The following is a 16,269-nucleotide window of genomic DNA, read 5'->3' as shown; positions in this document are numbered from 1 at the left end:
TCTCGGAAGCCTTCAAGTCATCCCGGTACGTTAAAGAACCTAACCATTCCTTCCATTTTGTCTTACACTTGAATCTAGAGGGGCTAGAGTGTAATATCTTATATTATAACAACAACAAAAAAATAAAACCCTAGACCTAAAACCCTGCAGCGATCGGCCAAGAGGCAGCCCCCCCTTCATTGCTACAACTCTTTGATCGATTCCAAGTTCCTAGAGGTAGTTCAAGGTATGTACTACAATCCCCTACACTCTTTTTGCTCACCCCTAATCGTTTTGATGCTCAATTTGGCTGAAACTTTTCGTTGGGCAGATTTCGGCTAGAGTGCAATTGACCCACTTCCCGTGGATAAAAATTAGAGTTTCTGGTGTAGAAAGATCCCCATGTATGACATTTACATCATATTAAAATTTCGTGGTCATTGGAGGTGTTTAGGTCGGTCAATCGATTTTAGCACGAAAACTAGGGTTTATCGGGTGTAGAATTGCAAATTGTTGAGTTTGATGCGTTAGTTGATTGGGTGACCGACCGATTCGGTTTGTGCGGCCCTAGGGAGGTTTAAGGGCTGTGGAAAAGTTATTTTTTTGGTGCTCGGGGCTGTCGTGGTTAGTGCCTTGTCAATCGAGTCGGCGGTGCGCGAATTTTCGTTTAAATATTAAAGTAAGTGTTGTAAATAGGAACCGTCAACCCCATCAACTCGGGTGACATATTTATGATGAATGAAAAGAGTTAAGATGGAATTTGGTCCATTCGGGGCTGATTCGGTTAACAAATGGTTTTAAGGATTATTTCACGCGCATTCGACCCGATTTGACTATCTTTGGGCCTTGGGCCAAGTATTGGGCCTTGGGCCAAGTTGTTGGGCCTTGGGCCAAGTGTTGGGCCTTGGGCCAAAGTGTTGGGCTTGTACGACCCATTAGGCTAGAGTGTTCCTACAGTCTAGTTTAGTAACGTGTTATGTATAATTTACAGGCCCTTACTTGTGAGTGTGCACTTAGGGACTTCCTAGCTCGTTGCAAGTATTCGATCGATCTCAGGTGAGTTCATGATGCCCCTTTTACTCATTTTACTTTTGGGCTAGCATGCGCACCTAAATGTTTTCTTACTTGATGAAATGTTTTTTTAAAATGATTTTATATAGGCTTGCTAGTATATGGTAAGCCTTGGGATGTTAAATATATATATATATATATATATATATATATGTATATCCATTATTTCTTGGCCTCTATTTGGCGATGTTGTAGTCGTTTCGACTACTGATGTTGTGTATGCCTACTTCGTGTTTGCATGCACTGATGTTACGTGTTTGGGTTGTACGTTTGCTCGACCCTGATGTTATACGTGGTTGTTATATATATATACTGATATGTATATAGGGATGTTATTGAATGGATGTTTACATATATATTTGTATATCTATGTATGAGGATGTTTAAGTTCGGTAATGATGATTAGATGGATGTATCCTTTTACTTTTAGAAAACCTTTGGTATGGCTATTATGATTTTTACTACTGATATCTTTTACTTAAAACTTGAACTCACTCAGCTCAAGCTGACTTTGTGTGCCTGTTAGTGTAAGTTTCAGGATTTGGAAGAGGATGCCTTATCGCTTGGACGTGCACGGAGCTACTTGGATGGTGAAGGGCATACTGGAAGGAAGAATTGTTATGAATATTTTATTTCAAGGAAACTTATAAAAGTTATATTTACTTTGGATTTTGGGCAAAATTCCCGGGTTTCGGGAACTTATTTCATTTTTCATGTTTTCTGCAAAATTGATACTCTGATACGTTTGTTTTAATGGAAGAAACGGTTTTTAAGTTTATTTAATTTTACGAGTGTTATGAATGATTACCAACCGTGGGGTTCCCGGGGTTCGGGGCCTTACAAGTTGGTATCAGAGCCTTGGTTCGAGGGATCCGAGCATCCCCGAATGCTTGGACTCGAACTGTAAGAAAAGAAACCAGTATGCCCACCGTGAGTAGCTGCACGCCATGAGGTAACTTTAAATTATTTAGTCATTCCTTTACATTTAAGATTTCCCTTATGTGATTAACTGTTAAGTGTTAGATAGAGTGCTAATATGGTTAGGGGCCGGGGGTGATTAGGACGTGCGGGTAAAGTAAACGACTAATCACACTTGATCAACGTCATTAGCAGTTTACCCTTACCTTACATGTTCTAAATGCCACTTGTACTTTTCATATTAAAACTCTGTCTTTGTAGGGATAAGTCATGGTTAATACTCGAAAAAATAGGAGAAGTGGTTTTAGTGGTCGTGGTCGTGGACGTAGGCCACGTGCCGAAGCCGAGAATGAGATTCCTACTTCCTAGCAGGAAACTCCGATTCATGAGGAGGGGGGTAACCCCGCCTTGGATCTTGCTTTACGCGCGGCTATCGCTGATGAGGTCTACCAGGTGCTCCATAGCGCCATTCCAGAGATCATTGCTTAGTCCGTCAGGGTCATGGAAGAATCACTAGCTGGTAAGGGTTCGGATAGGGGAAGGAAAAGTAAGGAGGTACAGGTCGAAGAGGAAGAGGAAGTGTATATGCCGAGTGGGGATGATGATGAGGTGCGGACCGTTAGTGTATCGACCCGGGGTTGCTCGTATGGTGACTTTAAGAAGTGCGACCCCCCTTCTTTCGATGGCACTAAAGATGCATTGGCAGCACATCAGTGGGTGAGGGAGATGGAGTATGTTCTGAGGGTTAGTAAATGCAAGGGGGATGACATGGTGACTTATGCTACTGCCTCGTTCCGTTCCAAGGCACTATGTTGGTGGGATAACTTGGCGCAAGCTATGGGTGATCGTGAGGTTAGGAGGATGACGTGGGATGTGTTGAAGAAATTGGTTCTCGATCAGTTTTGTCCTCCGCATGAAATAGATAAAATAAAACAGGAATTCTTGACCTTTGAGGCTGGTTCTATGTCGCATCGGGAGTATACCACCAAGTTTAACAAGATGGCTCGCTTATGTCCCGACTTGGTTACTCCCGAAGCCAAGAGGATCAAGAAGTACGTGAAGGGGCTTCCGGTGGATATTCATATGGGTGTGTTGACTACTGACATGAACTCTTTTCACTCGGTGGTCACTATAGCAGGTACGCTTTATGATCAGAGGGAGAAATTACCGCCTACCGAGAATAGGAGGGCATGGAACTCAAATTCGTACGGTAAGCAGCCAGGGGGGGAACAATTTTAACTCGTCCAAGAAAAGGGTAAAGACTGAGACTTCTGAGTTTAAAAGGGATGCTGCGTCTGGTAATTGCAAGAAGTGCGGGAAGCCGCATAAGGGGGAGTGTAGGATGGGGTCTGGCACTTGTTTTCCTTTGTGATAAGGTGGGACACCCCCATTTCGAGTGCCCGACATTGACCTGTTTCTGCTGTAAGGGTTCTGGTCACTTGGCATCAAACTTCCTTTCATTAAGGCTGGGGGGTCCGGGCAGGGGACTTCCTCGAGGGGGAAAATAGATGAGAAGCCGAAGGCCAGGGCGAGGGCCCTCAACATCTCCAAGAAGGAAGCGAAAGAGGATGCGGATGTCGTTTCAGGTACTTTTTCGTTATTTAGCTTTCATTCCACCGTTATAATTTCTTGTTCCTTTGAAATCGTATGTTTTGATCATGTAGCTAAGCAGTAGTATAATATTGTCCTAGGTACCTTTCTACTTGATGAATTACAGGCGTCAGTTTTATTTGATTCGGGCACCAGTAGGAGTTTTGTGTCTACCGCTTTCTGTTCCTTGTTGAATAAATCACCCGAGCGCGTAGTCGATGGGTTTGAGGTTGAGGTTGCCGTAGAAAAATCCGTTTCCGTGTCTAGGGCTATTCAGGGTTGTTCCATTGAGTTGTCTGGTTATAGGTTTCCGGTGCGACTGTACTTGATGCCGCTTGGTTGTTTCGATGTGGTGCTCGGGATGGATTGGCTCACGAATGTTGATGCTCAGATCATTTGTGATCAGAAACTCGTTCGTCTAAGTGCCCCGGATGGGACTCGGATTACGGTCTTCGGTGATCGGAATGTTGCGACGCCACATATTATATCCATGATTAAGGCAGGGAAGTTGATGCAGCGGGGGTGCGGGGCGTATCTGGCGTATGCTATGAATGTGAATACCAAGGTGGCTACCGTCGGTGATGTTCCTATTGTTCGGGATTTCCCGGATGTATTTCCAGATGATTTGTCAGATGTTCCGCCGGATCGCGAGGTCGAGTTCCAGATAGACCTTGTACCGGGCGCCAAACCCGTTGCCCGAGCTCCCTACCGCCTAGCGCCGAATGAAATGAAGGAACTTATGGCTCAGTTGGAAGACTTGCTCGATAAGGGCTTTATTCGACCGAGCATCTCGCCTTGGGGTGCCCCGGTCTTGTTCGTTAAGAAGAAAGATGGTAGCATGCGGATGTGCATTGACTAGCGTGAATTAAACAAGCTCACTGTCAAAAATCGGTACCCTCTCCCAAGGATCGACGATTTAGTTGATCAGCTCCAAGGAGCTAGTTGGTTCTCGAAGATCGACCTTAGGTTCGGGTATCATTAGCTGAAGATTCGGGAGGAAGATATTCCTAAGACTGCCTTCCGCACTCGTTATGGACATTACGAATTTCTGGTGATGTCTTTCGGTTTGACCAACGCACCGGCTGCGTTCATGGATTTTATGAACCGGGTGTGTAGACCGATGCTCGATCGCTCGGTTATTGTGTTCATCGATGACATTCTTGTGTACTCTAAAAGTGAATCCGATCACGCCGATCATCTCAGGGAAGTGTTGGAGGCTCTGCGAAAGAACAAATTGTATGCAAAATTTTCTAAGTGTTCCTTCTGGTTACGAGAGGTTCAATTCTTGGGCCATGTCATTAACCCGAGTGGTATTCTGGTTGACCCTGCAAAGGTGGAAGCCGTGAATGAATGGGAGTCTCCTAAGTCTCCAACCGAAATCCGTAGTTTTCTGGGTTTGGCGGGGTATTACCGCCGCTTTATTCCCGATTTTTCGAAAATTGCTTCTTCACTAACCAAGCTAACTAAGAAAAGTGTTAAGTTCGTTTGGGGTACGGAATAGGAGGAGGCTTTTCTTGAGTTGAAGAACAGATTGATGCATGCCTTGATCTTAACTTTACCTGATGGCACCGACGATTTGGTGGTGTATTATGATGCCTCTTATCAGGGGCTTGGGTGTGTTTTGATGCAGCGAGGTCGAGTCATCACTTATGCCTCACGACAGTTGAAGCCCCACGAGGCGAATTATCCTACCCACGATTTAGAACTGGCAGCGGTTGTGTTTGCGCTTAAGTTGTGGAGGCACTATTTGTACGTTATTCCTTGCGTTATTTATACCGATCATAAGAGCTTAAAGTATTTCTTCGAGCAAAAGGAACTGAATATGCGGCAGCGTCGATGGTTGGAGTTGATTAAGGACTACGACCTGGAGATCATGTACCATCCGGGTAAGACTAACGTGGTGGCCGACGCGTTAAGCCGGAAGGAGAGACCAAAACCTATTCGTGTGAAATCCTACCAGCTTATTCTCAAACCCGACATTTTGAAACAAATAGCCAACACACAGAATGAAGCGTTGCAGGTGGAATTGATTATGTCAGAGCGTATTTGGGGTCAGAAAAAGTTGTTGGAAGACGTAGGTGATGGGGTGAAATATAAGGATGGTCGTTTATGGGTACCGAGGTATGGAGGATTCAGAGATAAAATTTTGGATGAGGCACACAAGTCGCGCTATTCTATTCACCCGGGCGCGACCAAGATGTACCAAGACTTGAAGAAAAATTATTGGTGGCCTGCAATGAAATTTGAGGTGGCTCAGTACGTGAGTAAGTGTTTGACGTGTCTACAGGTTAAGGCCGAGCATCAGAAGCCATTTGGGAAACTTCAGCCGTTGGAAATACCTGAGTGGAAATGGGAACATCTTACCATGGATTTCGTGACTAAACTGCCTCGTACTCCTAGGGGCAATTATGACACCATTTGCGTAATTATGGATAGACTGACCAAGAGCGCTCATTTCTTGTCGATTGGAGAGACTTTTAACTCTGAGCAGCTGGCCGATGTGTTTATTCGTGAGATCGTCTCTAGGCATGGGGTGCCGGTGTCTATTGTTTCGGATAGGGATACACGTTTCACCTCCAGGTTTTGGAAAAGGTTTCACGAGGAGATGGGCACCAAACTCCTCATCAGTACTGCCTATCACCCCCAGACGGATGGTTAGTCCGAGAGGACCATTCAGACTCTCGAGGATATGTTGCGGGCTTGTGTTATCGACTTTGGTGGTAGTTGGGACAGTCACTTACCGTTGGTGGAGTTTTCGTATAATAAAATATATCACGCCACGATTGGGATGCCACCGTGTGAGATGTTGTATGGTAGGAGGTGTAGGACTCTTGTCTGTTGGGGTTCCGTTGGTCAAAAGCAGTTAGGTAGTTTAGAGGTGGTCGAGGCTACGACTGAGAAACTCGACAAGATTAATGCATTTATGAAGGCCGCGCAGGATAGTCAGAAGTCCTATGCAGATAAAAGGCGAAGGCCTATCGTGTTTGAGGTTGCAGATCGGGTTATGTTAAAAGTTTCTCCCTGGAAGGGCATTATTTGTTTTCGTAAGAGGGGGAAGCTCAGTCCGAGGTTTATTGGCCCGTTCCATATTTTGGCCCGAGTTGGCGAGGTAGCTTATAGACTGGATTTACCCGAGGAGCTCGCGATAATTCATCCTACTTTTCACGTGTCTCATCTGAGGAATTGCTTAGCGGATGAGGAGGCCCATGTGCCTCTTGACGATATTGAGCTCGATGGTAAGCTGAATTACGTTAAGCAACCGATTGCTATCCTTGACCGTCAGGAGAGGCGCTTGAGAAATAAGGTGGTTAGGCAGGTGAAGGTGCAGTGGAAGCACCGTAGGGGTTCCGAGGCCACTTGGGAGTCCGAAGACGAAATGATGAGGCTTTATCCGCAGTTGTTCCTGTCGCATCGGGATTCGAGGACGAATCCCATTATAAGGGGGGTGGACTTGTAACACCCGTTAGCTCCGGTTTGAAGAACTAAAGCTTGTAGAGTATGTATAACTCTCGGGACTTATCCGACATTTCTTGGAAGCCTTCACGTCATCCCGGTACGTTAAAGAACCTAACCATTCCTTCCATTTTGCCTTACACTTGAATCTAGAAGGGCTAGAGTGTAATATCTTATATTATAACAAAAAAAAAAAAAACCCTAGACCTAAAACCCTGCAGCGATCGGCCAAGAGGCAGCCCCCCCCTTCATTACTTCGACTCTTTGATCGATTCCAAGTTCCTAGAGGTAGTTCAAGGTATGTACTACAATCCCCTACACTCTTTTTGCTCACCCCTAATCGTTTTGATGCTCAATTTTGCCGAAACTTTTCGTTGGGCAGATTTCGGCTAGAGTGCAATTGACACACTTCCCGTGGATAAAAATTAGAGTTTCCATTGTAGAAAGATCCCCAGGTATGGCATTTACATCATATTAAAATATCGTGGTCATTGGAGGTGTTTAGGTCGGTCAATCGATTTTAGTTCGAAAACTAAGGTTTATCGGGTGTAGAATTGCAAATTGTTGAGTTTGATGCGTTAGTTGATCGGGTGACAGACCGATTCAGTTTGTGCAGCCCTAGGGAGGTTTAAGGGCTGTGGAAAAGTTATTTTTTTGGTGATCGGGGCTGTCGTGGTTAGTGCCTCGTCAATCGAGTCGGCGGTGCGCGAATTTTCGTTTAAATGTTAAAGTACGTGTTGTAAAAAGGAACCGTCAATCCTATCAACTCGGGGTGACATAATTATGATTAATGAAAAGAGTTAAGATGGAATTTGGTCCATTCGGGGCTGATTTGGTTAACAAATGGGTTTAAGGATTATTTCACGCGCATTCGACCCGATTTGATATCTTTGGGCCTTGGGCCAAGTGTTGGGCCTTGGGCCAAAGTGTTGGGCTTGTACGGCCCATTAGGCTAGAGTGTTCCTACAGTCTAGTTTAGTAACGTGTTATGTATAATTTACAGGCCCTTACTTGTGAGTGTGCACTTAGGGACTTCCTAGCTCGTTGCAAGTATTCGATCGATCTCAGGTGAGTTCATGATGCCCCTTTTACTCATTTTACTTTTGGGCTAGCATGCGCACCTAAACGTTTTCTTACTTGATGAAATGTTTTTTTAAAATGATTTTATATAGGCTTGCTAGTATATGGTAAGCCTTGGGATGTTAAATATATATATATATATATATATATATATATATATATATATATATATATATGTATATACATTATTTCTTGGCCTCTATTTGGCGATGTTGTAGTCGTTTCGACTACTGATGTTGTGTATGCCTACTTCGTGTTTGCATGCACTGATGTTACGTGTTTGGGTTGTACGTTTGCTCGACCCTGATGTTATACGTGGTTGTTATATATATATACTGATATGTATATAGGGATGTTATTGAATGGATGTTTACATATATATTTGTATATGTATGTATGAGGATGTTTAAGTTCGGTAATGATGATTAGATGGATGTATCCTTTTACTTTTAGAAAACCTTTGGTATGGCTATTATGATTTTTACTACTGATATCTTTTACTTAAAACTTGAACTCACTCAGCTCAAGCTGACTTTGTGTGCCTGTTAGTGTAAGTTTCAGGATTTGGAAGAGGATGCCTTATCGCTTGGACGTGCACGGAGCTACTTGGATGGTGAAGGGCATACTGGAAGGAAGAATTGTTATGAATATTTTATTTCAAGGAAACTTATAAAAGTTATATTTACTTTGGATTTTGGGCAAAATTCCCGGGTTTCGGGAACTTATTTCATTTTTCATGTTTTCCGCAAAATTGATACTCTGATACGTTTGTTTTAATGGAAAAAACAGTTTTTAAGTTTATTTAATTTTACGAGTGTTATGAATGATTACCAACTGTGGGGTTCCCGGGGTTCAGGGCCTTACAATAGGAAAGGCTCAGTTGTGGCAGGTGAAGAACGAATATCAGCATTATCAGTGTGAATTGGAGAAAGTGGAGAGTCTGGTTGAATAACGGTTGCAGCTACATGCACTTCCTCGTGTACCGTTACCCCTGTATCAACTTCCTCATGAGCTGCTTGACCAATTTTAGACACAGTCTCGTCAACTACAACCTGTGCATTAGCAGCATTGTCCATAACCATCTCATTTCCTCCATCGGCACCATCATCATCATCATTATCATCATTACCATCTTTTACATCAGCCTCATCTTCATTGTTTCCCGGAGTAGTTGGTACATCAATGGCATCCAGTGCCGGAACAAGCAACCAAGGCAGAATATCCCAGTCATTATTATCAACAAACTTACTTTTGGCATCTTTCATGTGCCTGCAGATGTTTGGGTCTTGCAACCTCAAAACTTGACCTGTTCTTCGAATATCAGGTAGAGCTATGTTGATTAAGATTTGAAGAAACCTTGGATACATCAGAAATCGAGTAACATTCTTCTCTGCATTTGAGATCAGCCCTTGAAAAATAAGTCTTGAAATGTTGAAGGGTTGTCGATATAGTATGGCTACAGTAAGAGACCCAAGCTCTCTACTAAGCAAGGTCCAAGTCCCTCTCCGAGGAGATAGGGACTGAATTACATGATGAATCAAAAATCGGTAGACCAAAGGAAAGCTCCCCTTCTGAAATTGACCTTCCTTGACATCTCCTTGGTATCCCATGGTCTCGTGAAAGATACGCAGTAACCGAGGAACCGAGTACAACTGCGAAGCCCCAACGTTGTCATTCAAGTCCAAAGCAGCTCGAATGGACGCCTCTGTAATTTCAATATCATTGTTGAGCGCAGATGCTTCGATTCTCTGTCCGTTTACATCACTGACATAAGTTGCTGTCTGCTAGAAATCTGTAAGATGGTTCCTGTAGATAATGAGGTTCTCTGTCAGCGCCACTCGTAGATTGGAGTTTCGTAGAAAGTTTATCATAACTTCTAGCTCCATATTTTCATCATCGAGCTCCAATTGAGCTCACATATTGTGCCTCTTTTCGAATTTAAGGGCCATTAGGTCTGTTCCGTAGTAATATGCGTATCTGCAAGACAAATAAACAGTTAGTCAATTTGTTCAAATGGAAACCCTAATTTCAAAATTGGTGCGACGATTATCGAACAACGATGTCTTACTGAAGTCGAAACAGAGCTAATGACTATTATCGAAGTGAAATTAATGAATAATAGACCAGCGAGCAAGAGGGAGATAGCACGAGCAAGAGGGCTTTCATTTAGGTTTAATTAGAGAGAAATGTGTGAAAAGCTTTCTAAGTCCCCTTTTTATACCTAACGATTGGGTGGTACAGTACCTTGGTTTGTCGTCTATCACACGACAGTTGTCATTTCATTTCAAATTCAAATGTACCTCCCTTTCTCGAGTATACAGCCAAAATAAAAGCTGGCTCCCCTGTACACAAGGACATGGTACAATTCTTGCTCGAGTATACTTAGAAATATATCCTGTGTGAACTTAGCTTGACATCTATAGCCCAATATGCTCGAAGTACAGTGTGCTCGAAAGCCTTATCAAACTAAATCTTTCCTAATCCCGTACTCGAACTCACAAATCTGGTACCCTAGTGTGCTCGAAAATTTCTTAGCAATAGATTCATCTCTCCTAAGCTCGAAACTCTCACTAAGACACCTAGCACAGACCTTGCTCGAAACACTTAGATGTTTCCTATCAGTCAGTTCTCGTGCTCGTAGTCATGAAATCATACTTACTCATGCAATCATGCTCGAAGATACTTAGTAAAATAACAAAGGATATCTTCATGCTCGTAGATTAAAGATAACAAAACACATCAAAAGCAAGCTCGAAGTACAGTCTAATTCCTAGATTATACTCGAAAATACTTAGAACAAACACAGATACCATTGGTTAAGTCAATATCATTTGCCTAGAAGTTAAGACAAAGATCACACTCAAACGTTGCAACAATTAAGATTACAAGTTAGTGAAATCATTCCGTTTGCTCAAGCTTGTGTTTGAGGAGAACAAGAGATCAAAATCCAGTTCAAAAAGTTATTTCAATTCATTGGAAAGATCTCAACATGGGATTAGATTGTCCAATAACTGTCACACCACTTCATTTCCAGCCGTATTATGACTTAAGTCAGGCTGACACTAGGTGTATGCTTTTAGCATGATTCTTATGACTTTTTGTGATATTCTTAAGGTTCAACTAGTTGCTTGAGTTAGAATGGTCACATTTTTGACCTTGGTTGTTCCTTATCTCTTCTCATAGCTTATTTAGCTTTCTCCGAATCACCCCGAATTGACTTCAACCCCCTGATGCGTTGGTTAAAAAAAAATTTGTATTTGTCCGAGCAGTTTAGTTTATAATAAGATACATAGATATCAGACCATAAGGTTGAACGTTGGACTTACAAGCCATCCGGACTTACATGCCTTACATTCAGAGTGTTTAGGACTTATTTGAATGCCCCACTCTTGTAGTTCTCTTAGTGCCCCTTAAGGTCATGATATATTTATTTATCATTAATTATTTTGAAGCATATTTCATTTTCTTTTTCACTCTTTTTCATTTGCTTCATTTTCTTTTGATAAACTTTCACACACACACACACACACACACACACACACACATATATATATATATATATATATATAGCTATTTAGTAGCTGCTCATAATTTGAGGACTTGTTTTTGTTAGACCAAAACATCAACAGGCTCGTGTATGATTGGATAATTGCCTTTCTGCCTATCATTCGGAGAGATGTGCAAGAAAACATACCTTAGTTTTCAAATGAATCACCACATCAAACTTAGCATGATTATAGTATTTGTATCACATAGGTCACTGCACTCATGAGAAGAAGCCACACAAATTGTCAGTTTACTGAGCAGAAATCTTTTAAGCCTATAATCCATGAGTTAGGAGATTAGACAATATACTATCATTTCCCATCATTAGTTGGATTCAATCTCCACTTAAAAAAAAACAATTTTCACTTCTGATTAGGAACTTGGATAATGTTATCATCTCTCTTGTATAATCACCAAAACAGTGTTGCTTATCATAAAACATTTTACAGTTTCAAAATCATTTCTTTTGACAGGTCATTTTTAAGCTTAGATTCTGAAAACAATGTTGTCTTTTAAGCACAATTGATTAGCAGACATTTCAGAACTGTTACACAGCATACTCGAAATCCTTTTGAGCAGATTAGAATAAACAAGCAGACTTAGAATCAAAGTTTCAAAGTTTCCATGCTCAAGCAATTGAGCTCTGATATCTGTGCTCGAATGCCATGAAGTTGACATTAAGATCCAATGCCTTTGCTCGAGGAGCAATAAGCACACAGTGGAGCACAGAATCATACTCGAAATACTTAAAGACTCCTGAAATTTATCATGTATGCACAAGTCAAGATATCAATAGCTGTAAAAACACAAATCAAGATGTTTCTGACAATTTAGTCACACTCATGATCAGATTGATTATTTTAGCACACAGAATACACAGTCACACACATGATTAAATTGAGCATTTCAGTCCACAGAATACACAGTCACACACATGATGAAGGAGATCATTTCAGCACACAGAATAAATAGTCACACACGTGATTAAATTGATCATTTCAGCCCACAGAATACATAGTCACACACATGATGAAGGAGATCATTTCAGCACATAGAATAAACAGTCACACACATGATTAAATTGAGCATTTCAGCCCACAGAATACACAGTCACACACATGATGAAGGCAAGCAGATTAGTCAGTTAAGCACAACAATCAATCATGCAAACATTCACAGTGAGAAACATTCACTTAAGCACACATCCTAAATCAGACTTCATCAGCATTAATCATTCCTAGGCATTTTAACAGAAAATGGAATCTGGTTTTATCTAAAGGTCTGGTGAACAAATCAGCCAAATTTTCAGATGTATCTACCCTTTTCATTTCTATTAAGCCCTTTTCTTGACAATCTCTAATGAAATGATGCCTAATTTCAATATGCTTAGTCTTAGAATGTTGGACTGGATTCTTAACTATAAACATAGCAGCAGTGTTATCAATTAAAATAGGTGTGAGTAAGAAATTCAGACCATAATCCAGCAGTTGGTTTTGAATCCACAGAACCTGTGCACAGCAGGCAGATGCAGCAATGTACTCCGCTTCAGCAGTAGAGATTGACATTGTGGTTTGTTTCTTGCATTGCCATGACACGAGTCTGTTTCCAAGAAACTGACATCCTCCTGAAGTTGATTTTCTACTCATGTTGCAACCATCATAGTCACTGTCAGTATAAGCCATCAAATCAAAGGAAGGGTTCTTTGGATACCAAATTCCCAAGTCTAGTTTTCCTTTCAAGTATCTGAATATTCTTTTCACTGCTAGCATATGTGACACCTTGGGGTTAGATTGAAATCTTGCACAGACACACACAGTAAACATAATATCTGGGCCTAGATGCTGTGAGATACATCAATGATCCTATCTTGGCCCTATATTCATGCTGGTCTACTGGCTCCCCCTTTTAATCAGGTGCCATTTCTCATGTTTGTCCATTAGTGTTGACACTGTCTTGAAGTCTTGGCACTTGAACTTGGTGAGAATCTCTTGAACATATTTTGATTGATTGATGAAAATTCCATCTGTCTTCTGTTGCACTTGCAGTCTAAGGAAGAAATTCATTTATCCCATTGAGCTCATTTTGTATTTAGACTTCATCACTTGCTCAAATTCCTTGCACATTTGTTCATTTGTTGAGCCAAAAATGATGTCATCCACATACACTTGCAGTAGTAGCAAATATTTTCCTTTTCTTTTGTAAAACAAAGTCTTGTCAATGGCCCCTCTGCAGAAACCATGTTCTAACAGATGGTTAGACAGCTCATCATATCAGGCTCTTGGTAAGTGCCTTGCTGAGCTTGTAGACTTTGTTTGGATGAATTGGATCTTCAAATCCAGGAGGTTGAGTGACATAAACTTCTTCATCTATCTTTCCATTCAGAAATGCAGATTTTACATCAAGCTGATAGACTTTAATGTTCATTGATGCTGCATATGCTAGAAAAATCCTGATAGCCTCTAGTCTTGCAACAGGAGCAAATACCTCTTCAAAGTCTACTCCTTCTTGTAGGCACCCTAGAGCTACCAATCTAGCTTTGTTCTTAATCACTATCCCCCTTTCATCCTTCTTGTTTCTAAAGACCCATTTTGTACCAATTGCATACTTGCCTATGGGCTTATCCACCAAGTCCCACACATGTAAGTATCTGAACTGAGCTAATTCCTCCTGCATAGCTTCTACCCAGCTGTTGTCCTTTAAAGCTTGATTGATATTCTCTGGTTCAACTTGGGATAGAAAACAGTCATACAGGCAGATATTTGCTCTTTCAGATGCACTTCTGGTAACTCTTTCTTATGTAGGTCTCCAATTATGTTCTCAGCAGGGTGATTTCTTTCAACAGAGGTAGTTTGAACAACTGGTGGTACAAACACTTCTTCTTCTAGATTTGTCATATTCATCTCAGAGAAATAATCAGATGCAGGTTCACATAAATCAAAACAGACCATCTCAAAATGTTGTGAACCAGCAAAGGGATCAAGGGAATGTAGCTGTTACAAGGGTGGCTCAGGATGGAGAGTTTGACTGGAGTAATCATGTTGCAGAAATGGAGAAAGCAAATGTTACATTCATGGGCAAAATTCATGACAAAGCTGAATCTTCCAACACTCAGGTACATTTTGATACTTCTATTTCTGATCTTCTTGCTACAATTGATTAATTAAATCAGGAGGTTGGAAAATGGAAAACTGAATGTGGAAAGAAGGATGTCTTTCTAAATGTATGAGGCTAGTGAGGCTACATATGAAAGTCAAATCAAGGGATTGGAGGATGATTGTATGGTATCATATCAAGCTCAATCCAGAATGAGAATTGAGATAGAAGGACAAAAGAAAATGTTTGTTGAAGAAAAACTCAAGAATTCAGAGTTGTTGATTGAAATGGAGTTTTTGAAAAATCTTGTCTCTAAAAGAAACATTGTTGGTCATATTAAAAAAATGACAGAGAAAGAGAAGTACAAGAAGGTACCACCACCATTCTGTGACAGTTACCCATTAAAAGTTGATAAAGAGAGCAGAAGTGAGCATCTCAAACAGCTCAAAAATGTGTTTGATGATAAGCCTGAATTTATCAAGCAGTATGATGATGTGATTGTAGATCAGGATGGAGAATTTGTGATGAAACAGACTGATAAGCAAGAAACGATGAATGATGAACAGCTTCAAGGAGAGAAAAAGAAGTGGAGTGAATACTCCAGTGAAGAAAACAATTGTAGCTGTGGAAGCTCTAAGTCACAAAGGAGAAGAAGAAGAAAAGAACAAATAAGAAGAAAAGTGACAAAATTCCTCTTCTGCCACCTATGACATCACAGGTAAGAAAGCACCACGAGAGAATGAGAAGAGAGCATGTTCCATTTGATATATGTGCTAGACCACAGCCAGTCATCAAGAAGAGAACAGAACCACAGCCAGTCATCAAGAAAAAAACAAAACAACCAATTAAATCTTCTTATGATCAGAGTCATCCACCAATCTACCCAGTCTTCTCTGATCATGAATTATTTGATGTTGGTGATGTGGATTATGCTCCAAGAAGAAGATATTCAAAAGAACAAGAGGGAAGTTCTTCAAGAATTCCATCCAAGCTGAAGAAAATTGTTTTTGTCAAAGAAAAATATCCATAAGCAATTGATCTCAGCAAGCCAATCAAGATGGATTTCTCCAACACTTTGAATCCAAAGACATCTTTAGGATTTGACTTCCCTAAACCAAGTGACAAGATCAAGGACAAGAAACTTCTTGAAGATTTGGGAAGCTTTGCTAAAGTATTCTGCAAGAAATGTGATGCATATGGACATCACACTGACTCTTGCAGGATTCTTGAGGATATTTTTGAAATTCTAGATGTGGTTAGTGGCTATGACATGAAAAGCTACAAAGAAATGTATGAGAGATATTTGAATGGAAATAAATACCCATCTAAAGATAAGAACCATCAGCCTATGTTGGAACAAAGGCTCAAAACAATTATGAAGATCAAAGAAAATGACCAAATCCTGACAACAACAGACAAGAACAGAAGATCACCAAATGAAGAGAAAGCCAAGAGGAGACCAGGTGTTCTGAATGGTGATGAGAAGTTTCTATTAAAACAAGGATTTGAACCAAGAGGATTCAAGTGGAAGACAAAGAA

Source organism: Bidens hawaiensis, unplaced genomic scaffold (assembly GCF_021521415.1).
Source record: "Bidens hawaiensis isolate Kalapana, Puna unplaced genomic scaffold, B.hawaiensis_p1.1 tig00000904_1, whole genome shotgun sequence".
Taxonomy (NCBI): domain Eukaryota; kingdom Viridiplantae; phylum Streptophyta; class Magnoliopsida; order Asterales; family Asteraceae; genus Bidens; species Bidens hawaiensis.
Note: the sequence above shows the minus strand (reverse complement) of the source record.